General features: G+C 42.1%; 1 protein-coding gene across 3 annotated transcripts in view; it reads right to left on the minus strand.

Annotated features, from left to right (window-relative positions):
* The window catches only part of inpp4b (inositol polyphosphate-4-phosphatase type II B), a 200,114-nt gene that overhangs the window by 133,468 nt on the left and 41,557 nt on the right, over window positions 1-25,089 (minus strand). For 2 of the 3 annotated variants that reach the window (XM_028976621.1, XM_028976619.1), the window contains exon 3: window positions 20,646-20,668. The exons of the other annotated variant lie outside the window; for it this stretch is intronic. The gene's annotated coding sequence lies outside the window, so the exon portion shown is untranslated. The remainder of the gene's footprint in view (window positions 1-20,645; window positions 20,669-25,089) is intronic. 3 annotated transcript variants of the gene reach the window in all.

Consider the following 25,089-nt stretch of genomic DNA (forward strand, 5'->3'; position numbering starts at 1 on the left):
CAATCAGTAGTTTCAGGGGACAGTCCCCCCTCGGAGCAACTTAGGGTTAAGTGTCTTGCTCAGGGACACAATGGTAGTAAGTGGGATTTGAACCCGGGTCTTCTGGTTCATATGCAACTGTGTTACCCACTACCCACTGTTACCACAAATCAGTGAATTCAGGTGTTACAATCACTTCCTTGGCCACAACAGTATAAAATCAGACACCTAGGCACACTTTCCCAATATGGGTTGTTCACATCAGCTAAACAGCCTGTCACGTGACTACAGTCATGTGCCTGCCACGAACGAGCAACCGGGTGCTGCACTCGTCGCAAGGTATTGTGAGGTATTGCTATTATGACCTCCATTTTTTAATCAGCTGCAGATCAGTATCGCCAATCACCTGGAGGATTTGGGCATCGGTCACAACAGGTGCCACCACTCTGTTCACGTCATCTGCATAAGCTCTAAAATCATTCTCTACATTTTTTTTGTGACCACTGTGGCCATTGGTGTTTTTGCCATGGGTACCCAAGTGGAGAGAAGGTTAGCAAATCACCATTCATTAGCTGTGGAACCAGTGTCTAGAGCTGTAGAGTTTAATTCTGGCCACACTGGATTTCTACAGATCAGCTTGCTGTAACTTGCATTCTAAAAAATAGCTTGTCCACAAACATCCCAAATAGGGCATTGACCTTCATTCATTAAATGGTAAAACATGTATGATGTGATTAATATTAAATTAATGATTATTTCTTTTTGATGGCTGAATATGGTTGAAGTGTGACTTCCTGTAAAGATGAAAGTACAATGGAGTGAATAAAACATACATACAGGTGTCAAAGGTTTGATAACTGACTGACCGCAATGCTGCGAATTTAAGACAGGGGGAGATAGACCAGTTCACACCTATTCAGACACAGGGAAGACCATATATATGAATTAAAGTTTCTGTTGCTAAGGCTAATTCCCATCAACAGAGAGCATTACAGGCCTTCATAGACCAAACATGTCCATCGCATCTCTGAATCCCATTTTTTTCTATGAAGAGCAGCAAAGCGACACTCCGCGAACCTATGCAAACTCCATGGTCAAAGATGAACATTGTTGAACTTTCACCTCTGCGCATTGTGAAGAATTAATGCTTATAGCAGTGATTAAAAGTTGATTATAGTAATTTAGTTAAACCGTATCCATGACAGGAAGGCTGTATGCTGGAGAGAAAGGTCAGATGCTGTAGGTCTGTTAGGTGTGTTTTGACCCTGCTTGTTGCTTGTGTAGTAAATAGCAGTGTAGAAATAGCATGTGATACCTACAGACCTACTTTTCAGTTCGCCAACTGAAATAATGAGGTACAGTTATAAAACACAATATGTGGCGTTATGGCGTTAACCACGCCTACTTTTTTAGATGTTTTGAGATAATAGTTTTTTACTTTAATCAATGGAGATAGTGGAGGAGGGAGTGAAAAAAGAGAAATAATTATTTTGATGTTTTAAACTAAATTCTGATAACTTTTATACTAGACATATGCATTCCGTTGACATGGGAGTGAGACATGCGGCATGCCAAGGATTCATTTGCAGAGAAATGCAGCAGCAGTTTGCATTGCCCATTAACATTCAAATCGCTGGCTTTTAAGAGGACACGTGTAGCCCTATTAAGGACTGATGAATGGAGGCAATGCAGAAGGATCAATAGTAAGTGAGGGATAAACAGGGAGAGAGTGGAGGGGGGAAATAAAAAGAAAGAGATAACAAGCATGCACAGGGAGTGAAGAAAAGGACAGAATCAGAGAAGGGAAACAAACATGGCCTTTTTAGAGATTCAGGCCTGAGAGCAGGCCTGAACCACATTTACACATCTTAGTAGTGACTCAGAAGGGTCATTTAAAATTCCGTATACACCCGTGTTCACTATTATCCGAGGAAACAACAATGGGCAGGTGGACAGCGGTATGTTCCAAACACATCGGGTGCAGAGATGCTCCTCTCAGATAGGGATGTGTAAATGTGTGGATGCACAGTCCATTTTCAAAGGGCTTTTGTGCACACACCGATTTTAGAACAGATGACAAAAAGCACCCATTTCAACACTTTCGACTCTTTCTTATATCTTCTCAAATTCTGGGTTACTGAATGGAGGACAAGATGGCTGCTGTGAGCATCCCTGTCAATAGCATTGACTTACCATTAGATGCAGGAGAACACTGAAAATGGGACAGTAATGAGTCTGAGTAGTTGAGAAATGAAGGACTTTTTCACAGAGGAGATCTTTATCCACATTTTTTTTTGAAAGATGCGGTTTAATAAATCCAACAGCAAAAGTAATGGATCTACCGAAGCCATAATATTCTACAGGACTGCTGAGAGGAATGCTAATGGAGAACAAGGTCTTGAAGGGTCAGGATGTGTGGACAGAGCTGAGGAGCTTTTTCACCATCAGCATGAAATCTGAAGGCACCTCCCATCACTTAGTCATAAAGGAAAACCGGAAAATGACCTGACAGCTGTGACATTTTGAGGTGTTTTTTTTTTTGGTCACAATGCAGCAAGAATGAATGCTTGTAAGTAGGTGTAGGAAATGAAAGCATTGGATAAATGTTTTATAGTCATTAATGGTCATATTTGTGATCTTCTAATAAGTAATGTTGTTTTCAATGCTTAATAAAAAAGTGCTAACTTTCAAAAATGTTCTAGTTGCCAAACACCTGAGGCTGAAGAGTACAGAACATGGGTTTTTCGAGTGACCAGTCATGTTCCAAAAGGCTGTGGATGTAAGAGAATTATTTATTTTGTTACACAGCCTAATGGAAGGCAAATAAAGGTTATACAATAAAAATAAAAAAGGCAAATAAAGGCAAATAAAATGTTGTGTTTTGTGGGCATCTGTTGAATGCAAAGTCAATTACAACACGGCCGCTTCTCTTAAACAAATTTACATTCTACTGTCTTCTTCTTTCTGATCTTTGGCCCTTGAAAGAGTCCAGTTGAGCACTATTGACTGTGCACTATTGAATGTGCTTATACAGAGACTGTGGCCCTCTGTTTGCCTTCTGACAGACTCAGACAAAGGGACCTGGACTGATAGCTTTCTATCTTTCTGAACATTGCCTGCTCTTCTGAAACATCCCAGAAAGGGATAGCTATTGATTTACAGTATAAGGATGTCAGAGTATTTGTACACGTCCTTAGCATTGATACAGCTCCTGTTCACTGTTGTCGAAACGACTCAAAGGAAGACATTCATCTAGACTCTTCTCCGTCTTGGCCCCTTGGTGGTGGAATGAACTTCCCCTCGAGGTCAGAACAGCTCAGTCACTGAGCACCTTCAAACGACAGCTCAAGACCTTCCTCTTTAAAGAATATTTAGATTAAATTGTAACTTTCTTATTGTCGAACTTGTGTACAGAATCTACAACAGAGTGAATAAAAAGTTTGTATTCATAGTTGGGGTCCTAGTGAACCAGAATTGATCTCTTCATCGATGGTAACTTGAATACATGTTGTAAGTCGCTCTGGATAAAGGCGTCTGCCAAATGCAGTAAATGTAAATGTAAATGTAGCTGGGAACAGGTCACCTCCACGTCTAACCCTGAAGTGGAGTGAAAGTGACACCACAGCACCCAGTGCACAGTTATTCAAACCGGCAACCTTCTGATTACTGGTCCACTTCCTTACCCGCTAGGCCACCGCTTCCTTAACCCTAACTAAACCCTACCCTGACCCTGACCATAAAACTAACCCTAACCATGAATAAAGATTGCTTAGGATGGAGGTCATGTGTTTCCATGTAATGTGAAGATCACGTTTCCACCTCACGGTGGCTGCAGCCGGATGCTCTTGCTCAGATCGTGCACGCACCTCCTGTCAGTGCGGACCCGCGTTGCAGCAGAAGAAATCAGGCTGTGACAGAGAATAAATGACATCATAATTCATTTTAAATGATGTTAAGCCGCCAGGATTTCAGGCGATGTTTGTTATATGGGTTATATACTATTAAATAGCTTTCTTTATCGACTTAACGTATTGTGAGATTATAGGCTGCATTGTTAGCTTCATTATTTCAGACATGCCTATGGCTGCTATTATTGTTTATGCTGTTATATTTCAGTCACGAGTACCTTGTGTGTAATCGTGTACAGCAGATGTTATCCAGGATAAAAGTATAAATGCTTTAATTGATGTAACATTGTAGGTTAAACAATGAAAAAGATTGACTTAAATAAGGGCAATGACCGCCATCATATTCAGCCATGTCATTTCTGGCACTGTTATCAGACCAAGAGGAAATATAACATCTTGTGTAGTCTCACACACGCCACGGTGGCATGCTGCATCAGCCATAACATGCCATCCCAGTGGGAGACTGATGACAGACGAGGACCAGTTTTCAGTCTCTGCAGGGCTGCCTGTTTCCAGACTTCGCCTGGAGGCAAATGGTGCTTGGCGCTGAATCATCTGGTTTAATAAAATTAAAATTCATAAAGTTTACAATTGTCTCTGTTTGATGAAGAAATTTATTTAATATTTTATGTTGCGATCTTCATGTCCATTTTTTTAACCCAAATGCAAGTCATTTTGAATTGTTCAACTAAGGTAAACCCATTAGAAGGATTTCAGTTGAACCTACTAAACACATCACTAGGAAAGTGTAAAACTTTCACCAAGTTATGCCAATGCTGTTCATACCCACGGTAATCTGATCCATACACACAATTTACTACACAGCAATCAGGAGGTGCCTACAAGGTGCCAAACGGGACCTTTCTCTTTCTCTGCACCTGAATACATTAACAGCTTCATTCTTTTTCTGCTTTCAGTGCAATAGTAAAGACTTCTATACCTCGGTTGTAATGATTTATCAAGAAGGATGTGCGCTATGCATGGATTGGCATGAATCAATTGGCATGTACCATGATTTTTACTCCACAAAATACATTTGTATTGATAAAATAGTATGCACATATTTTAGAAAATAGGATTATAAAAATATTGAAATATGATAAAGATCTCAAGAATGATAACCAAAATCTGAAACTTCACTTAAAAACTATTCAAACAAATTGCTGCATGACTCATGTCCCCATCCAGAAGGTCAGGGTGGTGGCACAATAAGCAATGGTGCAAGGAAAATGGTCATGGCTGACCCTGACCACTCTTGCTGTTCCTCCGTTTCCTGGTACCAGCATTATCAGCATCTAGTCAGCCATCAGGCACACAGCAGGCTGCAGTACTCTTATCTATACATCCTAAGGCAGTCTTACACACTTGTGTATGCACCCCAGGCAAACCACTACAGTTGTCTGGAACCCTGGACACAAAGCTGGGTCCACTCTGGAACAGTCAGCAAGTCATCTTTCTCCCCAACTAATGCAACTACACTAGGGAATTAGAGCAGCTGTGGAAAATAAAAACTCATGTTCAATACAGCTCAGCTCAGTTCAGAACAACTTGTGACCTGGTAGGCAAAGAAGAGGACTCATAATTGAAGGGTTGCAGATTCAAATGCCAAACCATGAAGGTGCCAATGAGGTCCCCTTGAGCAAGGTACCGTCCCCACACACTGCTCCCCATGCAACTTTCATGGATGCCCACTGCTCACCAAGGGTGATGGTTAAATGCAGAGGACACAGTTTGTTGTCACAGTGTGCTGTGCTTGCTTTACTGTGCATCACAATGACAATCACTTTCAATAGACTAAAGCTCAATTCAGCTCACAAAAGCTCTGCAATAAAGCCTAGTTCAGTCCACAGCACCTTTAAATACAGCTCAAATCAGTTCAGTTCATCAGTTCAGCTACAATACAGTTACAGCTACAATACTTTTCAGTTCAGAGCATAACTGCTATGCACTACAGGTCAGTTCAGCCCACAATTGCCCTACAGTTCAGCTCAGCTCAATCAATCAATAACTGCTCTATGCTTCAGCTCAATTCAGTTCACAACAGCTCTGCAATACAGATGTCTCTGTTGACCCCTGCAGAGTTACAATCGTCCATACAGGCCTCATCCAGTGGAAGAAACAATAGGCTCACACTCACATTTTCCATTTATCAACTTCAAGTTCTCTGGTGCAACAGTTCTAGATAAACCAATGCCAAAGACTGTACAAAAGTCTAGCAGTAGAGACATTGAATCAGTGAATTACAGTACAGATTGTGAGTGACTAGCTCGATTGTATACCCAATGGCAAGCAAATACAACATTTTGCTCCCATCTGGGTGTCATCAGTCATTACAAAAGTTTTCATTTGTCATCCGCCACCCTCCTATTAAACCTTGGCATGTTGCATTTGTGCCGAGAAACATTTCAAGGATATACAGTCAAAGCCTGTCTGTCCACTTGATAAATGACTGTGCCCGTCAGAATCACACAAAGACACACATTATGTGCACCCGCAGCCACAGAAAGAATCGGGGGTGCACACAAACAAGAGAAACCTCCCCTATGCCAACTCGTCTCCTTTTTATGTGCTGTGAGAAAAGCTGCATTTCTTCCCTTTCTTGTTTGTTCTCTCCCTTGTTGTTTGCTGTGGTAGCAAATAATCAAAAGAACAGAGAAAACCAATTCCGGGACTGTGGCTGTGGGAATCTTTTGCTGTTGATAGCAATAAAACCTCTTCACTCACACACACAAAAGAAAACACACACACACACACACCCAGACGCAAAAGCAGGCAGCTACACCTCCAGTCCGCTTGACACAGCAGAGAGTCCGGGAAGATGGGAGTGCAGCCTGCCTGTAATGGATCACTGCAGACTTCTGCTGCGAAGCTTTAATACCAACACTGTGCTATAATGACTGGGGAGCGGTAGCCTTCAGTCCCGGTCAAGCCCAACACTCCGGCAATAACAAACAGCAGCTGCTCTCGCTCATTCCCCGTCCACAGCTCACCGGAAGGCAACGGAATGGGCTCACCCAGGGCAGATAAAACCTGAGCATGGAAGCTACACACACACTTATCCACCCTGCGGCCTGGTTATGGCAGTACTTTTTCATCAGTAGTATTATCATTCGTTAAAATTGGTCATGAAATAAAAAAATTACAATTGAGATACATAAATCTGCAAACCACACCTGAGCATTTGCTTAAAGCATAATAAAAAATGTTAGAACTATGTTGAATGCATTTTGTAAGTAGTGAGCATTGATTCTAATCAGAATTCAATGTTGATTCTGTGCGCAGATTTGAAAACTTTTTGAAAGTTTGTTGCATCTTTTGTTTATTAATGTCAAGGAAACATCATGCTATTCCCCAAGAGAATACATGGAAAGTTGGGACACCTGGTGACAAGATTTAAAATGGGCTCACCTCCTGGGGTAAGCAGGGAAAAGGGCAGAAAAAAAACAAAAAATCATCTGTACAGACATCTGTATTGCACAAGAGACTGTGGGGATCCCTGATCTGTGCTTCCGCTGAGTGCGTATAGCGAGAGCTAATACTGACGAGGGTGTGTGCTGCCGAATAAAGACAGCACCCGACCATGAAAAAGCCCCTGGCCTATAAGCGGAATGGTTTCCAGGCTTCAGGACATATTACAGTGAAGCTGGGTAAGTGAGGGTGCAGCAGGGGATGAGTTTCATTATTCAAAAAGGTCAGGCCTCTCACCAGAGGGAAAAAAAGGAGATAGAAGGAGGAGTGAGGAGTGCTGATTCAGTCTCACTGCCGGTCTCATCCAGCAGGGCTGGATCAAAACAACTGAGATCAACTCTAATTTATGCATGGAACAATTAAAATTGGGCATTCTAATTTCGATCTTCTAACAAATAAATGCTTTATATCAAGACTTTTGTACTTTTAGCAGATGAAAACAAGGTTTAAATGTGTGAGTTACAATGTGAATACAGTCAAATAACTGAAAGGAGCTTTTAAAACTGACTGCGGCTAAGGCATTAAAGAGTAATACTTTTCTTACAGGGAAGGCAAGTAATGGTCTTCTAAAGAACTGTGGCTCTACAACACTAACCAAACAAAGTGCTTCCAGAAGCCATAAGAAATACTGACAGGGCCTAGGAATGACAAGACTCTTTATGTAATAGAATTGCAATATAATAGTTTTCTATACAATTTTATGAGCTTAAAAAACATTTTACGTGACACAGTAATGTAGACGCCCATACCTATTAATGATAAATTAAAAAGTCATTGTTAAAAAAAATCAGACAAGTCAATACAAGGAACCAAAAGGCCACAGAGTGTTGGGTCAGAGGTGTGGTCGATCTGGAAATATATAAAAAGAATCTCCCTTGTAACCTTAGGTGGGGTTAAGAGGTCTGCCAAAACCAGCCTGAACAAGCCATGTGGCACAGGGTGGACTGAGTGTGGTGCTAAAGCAGCGTGGCGTGCTTTAATCCGGACATAGAAAAGCCAAACAGGAGCCAGTCATGCTATTCGCGGAAAAGGTGTGGGAATCCACTGTTCTGCATCGTGAAGTAAGCACTGAACCACTTTCTGTTGGCCTCTACTCACAAGCACGCAAAATTTCACAAGGACACATTATGCGCAGGGAACCAAAAATTCGGGAAATCAATAGATGTTAACTACCCTTCACTGGAACCTGTGTTCTTGAGTGTATTTATGCTGATATCAGAAGGTACGCAAAATCAACACTTGTATACATATTCCCCAGCATGCCTTGCTGGCATCCCACAGTGAGGTTAAGCGGAAGCAGTGAACCGCATCCCACTAGTGGCTAAAGGCCCAGAACCAGGCACACGCTGCGCAATCCTCTTCCCATCAAATGAAGTGTCAGACAGGGCACAGGATTCAACGCCTACAACATTTAGCATTTAAAAGCCCACATCACTGACACACACGACTACGGTGAGCTTTTGACCAAGAAAATGACAACAGGCGGCCGGCGGTAGCTCTCGGACATCAGCCTAGAGGGAAATAAAATGCAGACAGTGGTCATTAGCATAGGCTGCAAAGAAATAAATAAAAAACATTTTAAAAATGGACTCCCCTCTAAACTGGATTTGATAGGCTGGGCAGGAAATGAGGTTGCACAACTGCCAGCAATTAGAACCATTACTGGGAATTGCCTTAATAGGCATAATATTTTTGCTGGTCTTTGAGCCAGCACTGGAGCCTCTGTCATCATCTGCAATGACCCTATAGCCACCCCTGAAATGCTAAAATAAGATCTGCTGGGTATTTGGTGAAATTGGATTTCTCATACAGCCCAATAATTTCTCTGATAGCTGGATAAGCCAAAAAGGTTAGACATGAGTTTTCTTGAAATCTTCTCCTATCGGTGAGTTTAAAGTTTCACAGGTTGTCAGGTTGAAAATAAAAATCTCACAGTAGAGTGAGATAGAAGATGAAGCATTAAGGAGTCATTATAGAACAGTTCCACACCTTTTAGGTGAGGACTATACCCTGAAGTTGAGGCATAGTCCTTTTTTTCATTGTTGAAGACTGATTAGCAGAATTGGACCAAATGTTAAACTTGATTAACTAAGATGAGGCCAATTATCTTATAGGGCTTCATATATTCTGAGAAAATAATACATTAAACTACACGGATACTACCCGTCAAAAGGTTGGATGCACCTACTATGCATGATATGTCATTTGGGTTTAATTCATAGCTCAAAAATTATTTATGTCCTTTTGCCAGCGGAACAGGTTGATCAAGAGCTTTCTTTTGAAAACGTATATCTTAATTTTTGCCAAAAAATGTTCCTTACACATACATGGTTCTCGATGTGTACTGTAAACTACTGTTTTGACTGATTGATTACTTTGTGTCTATGTCAGGATTGACTGCAGCTGTGCTCAACACCGGTGGCCAATCCTGACAGCGCTTAAATGCCGGATGTTTCCGCCCCTTCTAGATCTCCGGCATTTTCGTGAACTTGACATTGTAACCGTGTGTTAGTATTTTCAGTTCTGGCAATCGGCACACGCCTGCGGGTTTGTTTGCGTTTATTCCCTTTTGTTTCCCGTTTTGGCCACCGCGCCATTGTTTATTTGGATTTGTTTGTTTATTTAATAAGAATAAAACCCTTCCCAGCATGTCAGACCTCTGCGCTTCCTTCCCCCGTAAGCCCGAAGACGTGACAGTCTAAAGAATAAAATGCAAATGTATTTCCTGTATTTTTTTTACTTTGTCTTTACTTTTACTTTTAGCATGTTACACTATTAACATGTTAAAATAATATAAAAATAATTAAATTTTCTATTTTGTTTTATCAAAGAACAATGTATAACAAATGAATAAAAAAAAATCCATTGCAATTACATTAATCCATTGCAATTACATTACGTGGAGTGGTAGTAGCCAGAAGACCCAGGTTCAAACCCCACTTACTACCATTGTGTCCCTGAGCAAGACACTTAACCCTAATTTGATCCGGGGGGGGGGACTGTCACTGTAACTACTGAATGTACGTCGCTCTGGATAAGGGCGTCTGGTAAATGCCATAAATGTAAATTAAATCTTTTTCACCTTTTTACAGTATGTAGTACCCATGTGCCACAAAACACAGCCCATGGGTAACATCTACTAGATCTTGAACAGAAGATGTAAGCAGCAGAAGTTTGACCTTGAATAGAAGCCTTCCATCCAACTTACACTGGGTTACATACACTGCGGTTAACTCCTGATGTTAAAAGCAATGCAAGATGAAATGCAACTCTGTACCAGCCCCACACTTTATTCCGGCCTCTCTTTCACACAACTTATTCGGGGAAACCAGTTTTCTGTGAGCTTTTATGCTTCTCTACAATTTGATTTATGTCACTGCCATTGCAACCATAAGAAGAGAGTTAGGAAACTACCCCGAATAGAAAAGGTCATAAGGAAGGCAAACCTGTTTGTGGGTCTTAAGGGAGCTGGGTCATGACCTCATAATTCTCCACATGCCCTGAATCCCACCAGGCAAAACCTGATTAAGAGGAAAATACATTACTCACAACTGAGTGTGCCCAGAGCGGTACCCTCAGGACCAAAGTGTGCTGCCATAGCAAAGAAAAACAGAAAGCCCCTGTCACTTTAATACAGCTGTCAATAGCGCGCCTCGGCAAAAGAGCTAAACGTGACATCAGCAACGTGCTTTAACTGCCTGTCGATTGGTGAATAATTAAAGTCAAGTCAGCTTTGTTCCCTGTGGTACATAATCACGTGACTCATATTGGGCTAATCATCTCAGTGCCATGAAATGCATTCAATGCATCAACACAAGCGAGTAAAGATCAACTTTCAGGTGAAACTGAAACCGAATCCAGAGGTGTGCTGTGATTTTCGGAGCCCGTCCAAAGAATCAAATAATTAATCAAAATAATTTGATGAAAGTGATATTGTTTTTTGTCATTGTGATACACAGCATAGTTCAGCACATGGTGCACATGTCCTTTGCCTTTAACCCTTTAGTTACAAGTCTGCCTCCCTACCCACTAGACTCAGGCTATGTTACAGTGTTAACTGTGACATTTAAAAATGAGTTTTGTTGCATCAGAAACCTTACAGGGCAGCAGCAGGTTGGGGAGATGTGTATCACGATTCAAATTTCTGAAACCATGACTCGATCGCAGTCATATGAATTATCAAAGTATTTCATCCCGTGTAGGCAATAGGAAAATACTAGTTGGCCTGGACATCCACTCTGAAGAACCCTTGACTGCAAACCATTTCATCTTCTACCCTCAGACCACCCCTTCCCTCATCTCTTGACTCTTGTGAATATGTAGGAGGTAGCAAACATGTTGTAGCATTCAAACAGTTTGCCTACTTAAATCTGGGGAAAAAACACTTTATTTATTCAGGAAAGGCAAACACCTTGAGCTAATGGCGGCTGAACAGAAGATCAAATTGATTCCAACTTTCAACCTGGAATAAACAGTGGTGAGTTGAAGGACAGAAGATATTGATGTGATTCAGAGGGGATGGCTGGGAAATAGAAAAGAAAGTCTCACGTAAATGAGGCTCTGCTGGGTTGTAATGGGAGTATGGCCAGCATTCACTGGTGTAAAGAGGTACAGATGAATCAAGCGTCAGAGTTGGTGAAAAGAAAGAAATATATGGATGTCAAAGTGAACGCCTTTACCATTCAGATTAATTCATAAATATGTAAATTAGTGAACCAAATTAAAGCTGGTGCAGTTTGCTGGTCCTGTGATACGGATGCAAAAATCATGCTAGCCAGAGACTAAACCTACATAAAAATGGAGACGAAGAGTGCAGTGAAGCAGTTTTGGGGCCAATTCATAGACATTATTTTCAAATAGCATAGGTTGCATCAAAAAGTCTTGTGGCATCTTTTTTCAGGAGCACAGAGTGGAAATCCCGCATGAAGTTTTCTTGCATTTTATTTACTGGTAAGAGTCTGCAGGGTGTTTTATTTTTTAAAAAGACCAGATCCTCTTAGTGTGGAGCGTGGAAAAGACAGTAAGGTGCTGAATGCAAAATGGCGTGCTGAGGGTCCTGATCCAGCACTCAGCAACTCAGCAGCAACCATTCAGTGCAGTTCCAACATTGAGTCAAAAAAGTGGCCCTCAAGACCTTCCCGCCAATTTCCCTGGCTGTGCTGCTATTGTTAGGCTGGGTCAGGGTTTCAGGGAGATTTTAGATGAAATAAGGCTCCCTTGAGTCTCTCACACACACACAAAACTCCCCTTTAAAAACAGGAGCTGACTGCTCCTGATAAAATATTTAAGATGTACCCATGATCCAGGTGACAGCGGAAAATCCTTTAAACCAGACAGAATCAATCCCTACGACTCAATGATAGAGATGGCAAATGGCAAAAGCAAAGGTGACCAATCAGGTGCGGGGTTGAAGAGTCCAGGAGCGTCAAGCAAAAGTTCTTTTTTCGCCTGCACCTCCAGCCACATGAAAAATGCATTGGAAACATTCAGCGAGCAACATGATTGTTGGCATGGCTCAGGAAATCTCCTTTTAGAACCTCTCCTGATTCCCTTACCCAGTAAACATGATGCAGGAGGAAGGAGGTGGGGCTTTTGAAAGGGAAAGATGGAAGGATAGCACAGAGGGAGGGAAGGAAAGAGGGAGCGGAAGCGCTGGCTCCTGCCTCCAAGGGGACAACGTGCTGGAGAGAATTTCACTTTAACATTACGGCGGTAGGGAATAATTAAAAAGTCCGGTCCACGCGGGTTTGAATGGCCCAGGATTAATTAGCCTTGCGTAGGTGCGCAGAGCAACTTGTCATGTTGCAACGTTTCTCATGGGGAGCCATTCAGTCAAAAAAAAAAAAAAAAACTCCTTCTCCTCCTCCTCTGAGCCACTTCCTCAGCTCCATTAATGAATCTTGTTACTCACAACCCCACATTATCTGCCTGACAGATTTGCTGTGCCAACCCGTTCCCGTCACAACAAACGGTGGCAGCAGAGCCCACAACGGTGCATACACCAACAAACACACCACCCACACACTCCACAGCCAAAAAGACGAGGGAGGGGTGTGTGCGAGTGTGTGTGTGAGTGTGTGTGATATAACTCAGACCTGGTATCTATTACAGGTGGAGTGAATGTTGGCAAAGTGAGTGGGAACCGGCCACACGTTCGGCAGACAACAGACATTCTGAGCGGGTGTGGCGAGGTTAACCTTTCACTCGGAGGTGCAGCAGGCATGCGTCCGTGTTTAATTGCTTTGTTAGAGGGAAAATAAATTAAATATCCTTAAAAGGTCAAGGCTTGATATTTCCAATTATGAAGCGCTTTTAATCAACTGGATCAGATACAACATCTAAATGACAATGATGTGGGACAGTGGGGAGGGAGAGGCCCAGACAGAGCAACACCCTGATGCTGCATCCAAATAAGTGTGTGCTGGATATTAGTAACACAGACACACACTATCTCTGTTTTGGCAAAGATTGATGCATATTAAATAATATTAAAATGATGGGATCAAGACGCTAAGCAGCGAAATCGGGTTTGGGGCACACGCACACACGCACAAACGCACACACACACAGAACAACAGAACAGTCAGACATTAACAATCAATATTCTCTACAGCTCTGGTCACCCAGGAAAAAAGCAAAGCAACTTCCATACCAATCAGAGCTTAAAAACAAACACACACACATTCTGCATTCACACAGGCTCCTCCTCCTTTGGCCCACCCTCTCCTCCTATTGGGTATTGCTCAATTTTTTTCAATACCGACACCATAAAAGTACCCTGTGACTTTATCAACAAAGAAAATCTCAGATTTTTTTTCTCTCGCTCAACTGCCCTTTTATTTCTGCCGGTGTGAAGAGATTTTCTGAAATTACCTTATTAAAATCCTATCATGGCCAAATGTTTATTAATTATGTTCTGGACATGTGTTTTCCTCCTGGTCACATTAGACAACCAATAAAAAGGCGGCTTTAGATCTCACACATAGAACCTGCATTGTCTCAGTCTATATTTCTTTTGAGAATAAATCAGTATTCTTCAGAACTGAACCCAAGACAGTGTGAGGATTTGGTGCACTACAGACCTGAGGTGGACCCCATGACTATGCAATTCTTACAGAACTTCTGGGCACTGCTGCATTCCACTGAGGGACGGTGTCTGGATGTTCCCTGTCGATCGCGTTGTTTCTGTGGGTTTGGTCTCCTCTCCATCACCAGAGCTAACCAGGGCAGGCTCTCATCTTACATAAGCAACATGAAACCATACAGCAAATATTAAATCTTTTTCATTGAGTCACCTCAGAGACAAAGGGGCAGAGTAATGAGGCAGGTAAATGCAGCAGGAGGCTTAACCCCCCGATCATTCAAAGGCATGAAGATTTTTTTCTGCTTCTGAGCTAGAACATGAGTACTTTGTTATTAACACTACATTGTCTGCAGTGAGATTAACCTTGAGGACCTCTGCGTGGTTCTCGCTGTCTACAGAACGTGACAGTGTGAATTGTTAAGTTTTCATAAATTGGATGATTCGCACCAAAGGGGTCACTGCTACGATTACTGGAATTTTTGTGAAGTATGTACAGCAACAACCGAGGCAGCAAAAATCCTTCCAATGAACTGAAGTGCAGATGCATGCCTTAAGAAAAGAAGCAGCATTTGCCATTTTCTCCATGATATGTGGTGACTGCTTCCAGGCCTAACAATGTCACACTAACAATGCTTCCTCTTCTTTTACACCTGTTGTCAAGTGGATGGAGAAACCAAGGGGACTGTGTGTTTGGTATTTTGAAATCAATTATGATGTCTGTGAAGAAATAAGATAAATGCTGTGTAATAATGGACAACCTCGATCAAATCCATGTTAAATTTTAAAATGTAAGTAGTAGAAGGTACATATGTAGTAAAAATTTAAGAATTAAAAAAACACCCAAAATATGTTACAACTTTACAAACAGCAGCTGTCATCACCGATCACAGAGATTCCAACAGGTGGTGGAAAAGACACGCAATCTATGTCACAGTTATTATAATTCAATCAAACAGTGAAACAGCTAATACTGAATGTATTACTTGTGTGAAATTAGAGAGTATTGACTTTGCTGTGGTCTTTTTGCTATAAGGCTGACTTAACACATTTGAATACCTGCTGAGCCACTCTTTAGCATCAAATTCTCTGTCATCTCTATAGGTGGTCCTGCTGTCTGTGGACCATCTATTTTGATTTAGTGAGGGAAATAGCCAACTTCCCAACCTGGGGCAGTGGTTGCGGTTAAGGAAGCGGCCCCGTAATCAGAAAGTTGCCGGTTCAAATCCCGATCCGCCAAGGTGCCACTGAGCAAAGCACCTTCCCCACATACTGCTCCCCGGGCGCCTGTCATGGCTGCCCACAGCTCACTCAGGGTGATGGGTTAAATGCAGAGGACAAATTTCACTGTGTGCACCACTGTGTGACAATCACTTCATTTAACCCTCTCCAGGAGTCAGATGTGCAATGGATGGAAAATCATCAGAAGGGTACCTGTGGCATCTATGGAAAAAAAATAATTTGACACTTCCCAATATCAGCAATGCTTATTCATTTTATATAATATTCAGGTATAGACAGATGTAACCGTTGACAATACAGAATGTGACAATTAATGTCTCATAACTACATATAATACGTTAATGAGGCAGTCCTTTCAGGCTGACAGAGCTGAAAGCAACACTGTATTTAAGATTATTTAAACATTTGTTGGTTATTAACTAGATTAGCAAAGGCAGAGCAACCTAAATTCAAAAGCTTGTAGACTTGCCTTTTTTTCTTTTTTTTAATTCACCTGAGGCTCAGCTTGGCATTTCTTTCTGCTAATCCTTGCTGCTTCTTATTATCGCTGAGGCAGAGATCTTTATTTTTTTATTATTTTTTTAGAAAAAAGAGGCGGCAAGCAAAGGGCACCAGTAATATAAGGTTACATGCTGTTTTTTATTTTAAAGATGACATCCCCATTTCATTAGTTAACACAGTTCGCTGGGGTCTTGAAATAAATGAAATAACTCTGACATTTCATCAAAGTTTATCACCAAACCAACCTTTTTCAATATGGCTGATTTGAGTTTGACAGCAAGCCAGTGTGACTTCATATTAGGGTAATTAGGAACTTTTTATGATTATGTGATAGAAGGATGCAATCATACAACTTCACAAGGAAATGGATTTACTGGACAACAAGGTACAACAAATCATCACAGGACACGTCGCCGGCACCAAGAAACATTTACATATGAACAAGGATTCGGAAATAAGCTGGGATAATGACCAGGCAGCAAACAGGGCGGAACATGATTAGGTGGTTGGGGAAACACGCACGGAACATGCAAACTTTGGAATTTGGAACCGGCGCACCCCCCAGAGTCCGGACCATGACAGATTAATGATGGCAAGTGATATTTTATATATGCAATTATGCATATATAATTATATATGCATAATTGCAGCTTTAGGACCGCATTCTGGAAGCAAGGGGCTCACAGGCACTATTCACTAACACATCCCATGATCCAGGAGGTGTGAGGCATGTTGCTAACTGCCATGCCACCTTGCCGACCAAAAAAATACATTAAGGATCCTTTTTTGGATGCTGCCCATCTTTTGTCATTAAAGTGAGGAATTAAATAAAAGTGAACTCTGAGGAAGGTAAGAACTGAGAAACGTTTGAGACAATATTGATGGAAACGGAGTCATGTACCTCCACGTAACTTCTTGTGCCGCCTCTCACCTCCTTTAACCAGGTCAGACAGAATGAATCAGGCGTCATTGCTACTCCAGTGGGTTTCTGAGGTCTGATGGGCATGAAATCCAGGTAGCCTTTCTTCTTTCATCTGACTCTGAGCTACTCACTGAGCTGAGTAGCTGCAGTGCTCTCTTTATGACATTTCTCTTTTTATGAATTTCTCTCTGAGTGTTGAGTGTCTGAGTGTTGAGTGTACTGAGCCTCAACACAGTGTACACATAGCTAATTATGATGCACCATAACCTTATGTTTAATTAGATTAGGGTCTGAAGAGATTCTCTCCGTGTGGCCACTTAGAAATCATTTGAAGAGTGTGTTTAGATACATACATGCATCCACAAGTAAATCTCAAGTCAACAGTGGACAACACTCGATCATTGTTTGAAGACACTGTAATAACAGAAACAGTTCCCTGTGCTGAGGCAACTCCCTTCTAGTCGCTCCAAGCAGGGCCCGCCTCTGGCATAGGCAATATAATCAAATGCAATCCATCCAAGGGGCGCAACACAAAAATGTTTCTTATAACTAGTTAGTATTATTGTGTCTTAATATGAAAAGAACAAGCTCATTTGAATTTACCTGCATAGCAAATCCTATTAAATAGTAGTAGTAATAAAAATAATGATACGTAACTTTCCTACAAGGCCTACAGTGATAACCCCCCACGACAGCATTTATCAGACGCTCTTATCCAGAGCGACTTACAATCAGTATTTACAGGGGACAGTCCCCCAGGGGCAACTTAGGGTGAAGTGTCTTGCTCAGGGACACAATGGGAGTAAGTGGGATTTGAACCTGGGTCTTCTTGTTCATAGGCGAGTGTGTTACCAACTAGGCTACTACCACCCTATGTGTAATCTGGAAGATCTTAAAATGTGGCATTCTGGCGCCTTCTGTCAGACCCAACCCTCCACTCACCCCCCTGTGTTCTGGCTGTGTTCTGGGTCGCCACCTACAATCTTGCCCAGGGCTCCAAATTTGTTAGGGCTGGGCCTAGCTCCAAGAAACAGTGTTAAGTCAGGGACTTTTAAGGACCTGCCACATAACCCTCCACAACCAATCAACCCTTGGCCCTTAATTGTCTGTCGAGCAACAACAGCAAGCTTTTGAAGATAAAGCGAAAGCCATTAAAGTGAAATGAGCAAACATTTCATTATCAGAAAGAGCCAGGAAGGAACGAGGCCACTTTGTGGATAGAAAATAAAAGATAACGGTAAAGCTAATGGCAAATTAGCTACACCACGCCTTCCTCTGACACACACACCCCACCCCACACTCTCCTTCCTCATATGGTGGAACTGTGTGATAAAAGAGTGACCAAAGGGACAAAATTTCCCCGATGGGGCTAAGAGCCTTCCCAGGACACTGGCATTGTGTTGTAAACTTTCACAGCCATTTGTTCCTCAAATGTTTTCTTTTTTCAGATTCCATGTGTAGGGTGTTTGACAAGCAGTTTACTCTGAGGCCTGTAAAAATTGTAACATTTTATTCAGATTTTTATTCTCCCCACTCCTCCACCAGCTCCTCGCGTTCTCATTTAGGCCTCTGCCTGCGTGCCCTCATTTGCTTGCGGAGATATAATAAGCTCTAAACGAGAAAACCTCCCGCCCACGATCTCTCCTGATGGTGCACTGATTGTTTTCATAATGTTGTAATAAGCTCGGCATTGGCGTTCCCCTCCAACTCAATAGCCTTCACCCAAAACTGCTCTCTTTGGGCCAATTTGTATTCCTGCTATCAGAGCTAAATATAATTCTGTTACTCACAAGCCGTCTGTGATTACATGGGACAATTTAAAATGCTGTTTAACACCGCCACATGAAAAGAGACGCTTCAGCCTGATGGAAACGAAAAGTGGCGTCTGCACAGCGATATCAAACACATTTGCCGCCCAAGATTGATGAGCATCCGTCTGCCACTTTGGTTTAATTGCAGAGTCCTGGAATCAGCTGTCTACAACATTATCAGATATGAAACGCTGGGCTGAATCAAACCACTGCATGCAGCGTGACGTTCAATTACAGAGGCACAAATTATCCAACACAGATAAATATATTTATTTCTTTTTTTTTTCAGTGGTAGACAATGTCATAAAAAGCTGTTACATTAATTAAGCTGTTTTTTTGTGCATCTCTAGTACAATATTAACATTCTAATATTGCTGTGCCAAACGTCACGGGGCTTCTCCAAAAAAATACCTGTTTGATAATTATAATAGATCATGGAATTTTTTACTCTTGATACTCAGTACATTTGAAGGCAAATTGTACAAAGGCCTTTGGAATTCATCCACCACTGCGAACAATACCGTAGTTTAAAGGCTCTTGACTGGGAAATGCAGCATGATGGGGAAATTCATTACTGCCCTGTGCTCAGTGGTCCAATACTTGAATTGCAGTAAGGTGTTATGTTTCATCGCAATGAGCTGTGCATATTTATGAAAATACTAATTACATATTGTGTTAGATACAGGTTTCTTCATGATTTATGATTTATGATTTTGAGTGTGTTCCTCAACCACAACCGACTTTGCTGAACCCTAGTTGCTGTCCATAGCTCACACCCTTTAATCCAGTCTGCTGGCCGCAAACTGTCCTGTGTCCAGTTCTCTGGGTTTTGCCTCCTATTAAGCTGAAGGAGGAGGTGGGGATGGAAACAGCACAACCCCCCCACCCCGTTTCATATTTCATTCTGACAAGCCTTTGATCAGGACGGTTCACATACTGAAGTCCCCCAGCATGGAATCCTGATAGATGTTGAGAAAGGCCGGTAGAATCGGAGCAGGGTGGGCCTTTTAGGACCTCTGAGATGTCAACCCTCCACCACCTCTGTGGGTCTCAAAGCCACCAAAAGCCTTGACAGCGTGATGGACTGGACAAATAGTGGATCAGAGTTTACACTATAAACCAGCTTTGTCTTCTTGCATCGACTGATCGTACACTTGTACTGTTAATCTAGTTTCTTCTGAAGCTCTCTGTGAAGAGCGACAGCATAACTAGAGACAGGGTGAACATATCCATGCTAGCATTGAAGTTTAGGTATTGAATCCAGATGTATGCATGAAAAGAGGAAATGTGAATTTTCTGCTTCTGCAACAAAAAGGCACTGTTCATTAGCAGCTACATGGAGTTCAGTAGCAAGAGAACATTGGCAAACATTTCCCTCTGCATGTGCCTACACATCTGACACCCCTACCAGCCACTCCAAATGACATTTATTCCTCAGATCCGCATCGAAGAATCTCCTGGCAGCAGTAGCAGCAGTTTGGAACGGTCTGGTCGGCAGTCGCACGAGGTCTGTTTGCATGGCTGCTAATGGCGGTGGGATGAGAATACAGGGCTGACTGCACCATCAGGCTGTTATGGGGACAATACCAGCCCCGCTGAGCAGCAGCCACGAGTCTGATAATAATACAGGCTCAACGGGGCCGTCAAACTTTTTTTTTTAGTGGGAAGACCTTCGAGCCATTCATATTCGTGCAATTTAACAAAAATGTGTCTTTACAGAAACATGTACTTACATTTAAGAGTCAGTCCGGTAGTCCTGCAAAAAGAACAAAACAGGCACAGTCATTTAGTAGCATGTCCCTGAATTATTTCTTCCCGCAAGATAATTACCAGAATGAAGAACTATGAACAACCAAAGCAAAACCAAAAATGTGTAAATCTAACAGACTCTTCGGGGAATATAGGATAAATCAATTATGCCGCTATAAAAAGCGCCCTCGTCACATTTAAAGCCATGGCGCATAATAATATAATAATTACCAAGTCATTAACAGTTGAGGCCAATTATAAGATTCCACTGGCACTCACAACAAGCCATTTACACAGGCATAATCGCTGGAGAATAAAACAGGGGAATTCAGGCTTCTCTCTGTCAGGCAAAATCGCTTGGATTTGGTTTGTACGTCACGCGTCTCTGAACCTCAGCCAGAGGGAACAAACTAGGAGCTGTGATGGCGTTTGGTCAGCAGATGGGCCTCCTTCAAAAAGGTAGCAAGTTTCATTACTAATGAAGGCCTCCAAGCTATTTGGTCGGCAGAAGAACAGTTTGGTTTGTTTCTTGTGGCAAATTTTCACCAAATTGCTCGCTCTTCATGAGAGTCTCAAGGATCACTTATAGAGGAATTTGCTTTCGTTTAAGGTGCAGGATTAAATTATTAAGATGTTGGGAAAGAACATGACAAAATATTAACAGGAAGACAATAGAGATGAATACACATGAAGAACTATCTTTGATAAACTCATACATTGTCTTTTTTTTTTATCTGATGTAAGAGGTTCTCTTGCTAGAAGCTTTCCACTGTCCTCAGGGCCTGGTTTAAAGTCTTCTGTAATTGACCCTCTGTGACGGATTCTGTGTTTGGGGCTGTGGAGAAGAGGAGAAGAGAACTGGGGATTGCCTTCAGAAGGAATTGGCTTTATTATCTCAGCACCTATAAAACAAATGGTACCAGGAAGGAACATCAGCCCTGAGGCTCTGAGGAATCCTTGGAGATACTATCTACATCTAAGGCCAGACCAGAATTTCCTCTAAGGTCACTGTGCAGGATGAGGGCTTCACTAAGACTTTCATTAAGACATCCATCGTGTACGTTTAGTGTCACGTTCACTCCCCATAAACATTTAAAGACCCCCACTGGCCTTTTTCGGGGTATCTGATTTATGATTATGATTCAGAGACAGAAAGAAATGACATGACTGAGGAGAGATTTCCCTGGATTTTCTAGATTGTTCTTCGTGTAAAATGGCTGCTGTGTAAAAAGCATTTAGTAGTACTACATTCACTCACTCTTTGTTTGCATTACATTTGCGTTCAAAGTACTTTTTAAGTTAAATTAACTTAAATTGAGATGTTTTATGTGGTTGTGAGTAATTTATCAGGGGACTTAGTTTTGGTTTGGTACCAATCTGTTGGTACCAACATGTAGCCATTCTGAGGCAGGCCAAACTGAAGTGAAAGTGAAGTGATTGTCATTGTGATACACAGCAAGCACAGCACATGGTGACACAACGAAATGTGTCCTCTGCCTTCAACCATCACCCTTGGTGAGCAGTGGGCAGCCATGACAATCGCCCAGGGATCAGTGTGTGGGGACGGTGCTTTGCTTGGTGATGATGCTGAACCAATGATGCTGAACCTGGGTTTTCTGACAAACAACCAGCTGATCCGCTTTATCAGTCCAAGATGCATTGTTTTGAAATAACAGTCAAGCAGTCAATGTGTCTCTGAACACCTCAGAATTAATTTGGAAGCCTTTGGCACTAGTCATCACCTTCTCCATGCTTTTTTCTTGCTGTCATTCCTGTAGAGGTTGGTTTTGGTTTCATCTCGCCAACAAAATGATGCGCTGGCTTTTTTTAGATCTTTCTTTAGCAAAGTCAAATCTAGTCTTTCTATTCTTGAGGTTTATGAGCCACTCTCTGTGTTTACTTTCACACTTTCTCTTGGTGGTAGACTAGGATCTCGATATCCTAACCCCCCGGACAGTGTTGTTCACTTGGTTGAGGTTTCTCGTTACCATGGAAATGATTTTGCGATAAGCCAGAGAAGGAGTCAGGTAATCACAGGATCCTCCTACAACAACTGGACACCATAGCTGACTTGGATAAAGTACCTGTTCACGTCAGGAGTGCGTTCCCACACACACCTATGCTTGGAAGGCATTTTAGTATTTAATGGATTGGCATATTCAACAAACACGATGGGAACAAGTAAACTGCCGGCGAGGAAGCAGCACCTACCAGCGCACCCATTTTCTGACCCATTTTCATATTTTTTCTTACAATGAGACATATAATTGCTGCTTCTTCAAACAATGTTTTCCTTTGCATGTCAAACCACAAACGCTCAAAGCCAGAAAAGCCTCTTGTCTGCCATGCCCTACCCACCTTGAATAATTCACCCCTCTTCCATAATTGTCTTTGTTTTTTGAAGACGCTCACTAGCGCGCTCCTTTTTGTTGGAGCTTTCTGTGAATTAATTTTTCATCCCATTCTCATGGTGATGTGAGCCATCTGTCAGCTGGCCTTTTTATGTTCACACTGGTAAAGGGACCCGGCTGACCGGCCCGTGTGGGGTGAAATGTGTCGCTGGCTGTTGAACCACCTCTGAATGCAGCGTTTCCGCATAAGGAGTGTTCTCTATTAACCAAACCGTAGTGATCTGTCCCAGCCACTCATAGCAAACATCACTCAGTACCAAGATCTCCCAATCAGAATCAGAATCGCACTTACTGGCCAAGTATGTGAGTGTACGCATACAAGGAGTTTGATTCTGATCAATGGTGTCTCTTCAACAAGACAGTAGAAAATCAACTCCAATGTACAAGACAGTCAAAATTTCATATAGCGAAGAATACAAAGATTACAGAAATAATACCACCAGCTTACATAATGTGTAGTTGTAATGTGTGTGACAGTGCAGCTGCTTAGTGACAGGGAAGAAACTGTCCCTGTGTCAGCTAGTCTGTAGGCTCCTAGATCTTCTGCCAGAGGGCAGCAGATCAAAAGGTCTGTGTCCAGGGTGTGAGGAATTTGTCATGATCATCATTCTTCCTGGTTCTTGAGAGGAACAGGTCCTGAATGGACGGCAGACGGACACCAATGATCTTTTCTGCCGTCCGTACAGTCCATTGCAGTCTGTTCCTGTGAGGGAGGAGCACAAGAGCTGTGTTGAAGGACGTCTCCTGAAGTCCACTGGCATCTCTACAGTCTTGAGCGTGTTCAACTCCATGTTGTGCTGACTGCACCAGAGTACCAACAATCACTGTAAAGGATATAAGATATGTAATTTTTTTCAACTTTTTGTTGATATGCATGCAATAGCTGATAAGTTCCTTTAAATCACAACAACCTGACAATATTCAGAAACACATTTGAGGGGAATTAAATTAAGAGAAAATAAAGAGGTTTTCACTAGTAGCATGCTTGAAATCTGCATGATTCTCTTGGCATCAGTGTTGGTCCTGATATGTGTATAGTAGATGTTTGTTATTCTCACTGATATATGGACATGGACCGACATATTGGAAGAGGGGTACATGGGGTGTCACAACCATGTGACATGGCGAGGCAGGTGAACGTAGATGACGAGGAAGAAGGACGCATTCGCATGACATCACAAAATAATTATGTTGCATTATGGAACTCGATCCATGCACCTGGGACAATACAACACTAAATGCATAATGCTCAATGAAGACACACAAGCTAGACCCAGAACCAAAAGTTTGTAAAGGAACTTGGTGACAATGATGACAGTATCAAAAGAATTTAATCAGCGGGTGTCTCTAGATTGAAGTAAATACAGCGTAGGAAAGATTTATCGATTGCTGCAGGCTCACATGGGCACGAAAAATACTCCCCCGCTGAACTCAGAAGGCCAAATGAAATTTGTAGCAGCCCCCATGCCACAGAGAAGTGGACGTGACTAACGGAGGCTAAAGCCACATAGCGTCTTCTGTAATTAGACAAACAGCACAAGGCATGACTAACACAGCCCCCCCTCCACTACCGTCACAGAGCATTTGTTTTTGTAGCAGCCTCCATTCTGCTGGGCTCCCTGTACGTCTTTAACAAAGTGTTCCTTCATGCAGGTTGCCATTACGGCAAAATATGCAGGTACCACTTTCCAGACTCATGGTGGGGAACCTCTTTGGCTCAGGCCCCAGCTTTACAATCAAGCCACACAGCTCTTGGAATTTCTTTGAAATATTAAGTTTCATTTACATGATTGTGGCAAACACAAAAGCACTCAGTGGTGTTAAAGAACATTTACAGCTCCTTTTATATTTATTTCATTTTTTACTGTGCGGGAATATGTTAATGTCAGTGAGTGTGTATTTTGATCAACGAATACACACATCTGTGCTAGCATGTGACAAGGATGGTTTCATCTTCTTCAAAGGAAATGAGAATGTCTCATTTCAGGGCCAGGTGCATCAGAGGACGCAGTCTGTA

The sequence above is a fragment of the Denticeps clupeoides genome, chromosome 4 (genome assembly GCF_900700375.1).
Source record: "Denticeps clupeoides chromosome 4, fDenClu1.1, whole genome shotgun sequence".
Classification (NCBI taxonomy): domain Eukaryota; kingdom Metazoa; phylum Chordata; class Actinopteri; order Clupeiformes; family Denticipitidae; genus Denticeps; species Denticeps clupeoides.